This window comes from Beta vulgaris, chromosome 5 (genome assembly GCF_026745355.1).
Source record: "Beta vulgaris subsp. vulgaris cultivar EL10 chromosome 5, EL10.2, whole genome shotgun sequence".
In the NCBI taxonomy this organism is placed as follows: Eukaryota; Viridiplantae; Streptophyta; class Magnoliopsida; order Caryophyllales; family Amaranthaceae; genus Beta; species Beta vulgaris.
Window position 1 is genome coordinate 51,331,811 of NC_079206.1, and position 1,566 is coordinate 51,333,376.

Sequence of the window (1,566 nt, forward strand, 5' to 3'; positions counted from 1 at the left end):
ATATTCACCACCCCTATCCGTTCGAAGTCTTTTAATCTTTTGATTAAGTTGGAGTTCCACTTCGATTTTAAAGGTCTTAAACTTTTCTAGTGCTTCATCTTTAGTAAATAATAAAATATATGTAACAAAACCTTAAAAATCATCAATAAAAGTTACAAATATTTTTATTTCCTAAAGAAGGTGAACTATGAAAGTCACACAAGTCACTATGCACCAATTCAAGCAATACCGTTTGTCTAGTCACACTAGGATAAGGATTTTTTGTAATTTTATTTAGCACGCAAGTGTGACACTTCTCTAACTTTAAATCGAAAGGAATTAACCCCATTTTAGACATGTCATATAATCTACGATAATTCACATGACATAAACGATTGTGCCATAGAGAAGAAACATCAAGCATGTAAATAGAACTAGTACCAATTTTATTATCAATACTAAATTTAAACATTCCATTACAAAAGAAACCTTGTCCAACAAAAATACCACCCTTGGAAAGTACAAATTTATCCGACTAAAAACAACTTTAAAACCATACTTATTCAAGAGACCTCCTGACACAAGATTCTTCCTAACTTCCGGTACATACACAACATCCCGGAGAGTTAAAGTCTTTCCCGAGGTTAACAACAATTCTACTTGGCCTATGCCTCTAGCCTTTACCGTAGAATCATTCCCCATATACAAGATTGGACCATCATCCAAATCTTTCAAAGACTTGAAGAAATCCTTGTTATTGCACACATGTCTAGAGGCTCCCGAATCTATCCACCAAGAATCATCAACCTGCACACACATAATTTCAGAAATCATAGCAACAAAATGCATTTCTTCAATTACATTAACATGTGCATTGTTACCTTGGTTTTGAACAACACTAGGTTGTGTGTTCTTTGTCTTCTTCTTGTTGTTAGAAGGACAATCCCTCTTAAGATGAGGACCATTGCATATCCAACAAGAGAGGGTCTTCCTCTTCTTGTTTGCAACATTGTTTTGTTATGTTGTTGTTGTTGTTGTTGTTGTTGTTGGATTTCTTGGTCTTACTAGACCCACCAACCTCTACCAAATTCACGGTAGACTTAGGAATACTAGGAGTAGTATCCTTAACCCATCTTGAGCCCGGATCCCCTCTTCAATACGAAGATGAGTTCCTAATTGCTCCATGGACATGTCTTCCTTTTTATGTTTTAAAAGATGTTTTGTATCTTTCCAAGAATTTGGTAATTTGTCAATGATTGAGGCAACCGCAATTGCCTCATCCATCACCATACCATGTGATCTTATTTGGTTCAAAATATGATGAACCTCATGGAATTGCTCCATAATAGGCCGATCATTAGTCATTTTAAAAGAATTAAAATTACTAACAAGGAATTTCTTACTTGAAGCATCTTCCGAAATGTACTTGGCCTCAAGAGCGTCCCAAAGTTCCTTTGCACTCTCCACATTTTGGTAGAGATCAAACAACGGGTCGGTGAGAGAGTTGAGAATATGACCACGACAAATGTAGTCATCATTCTCCCACTTGATCCTCTTCCTAGTAGTCTCAAGAGGCTCTTCCTCTCC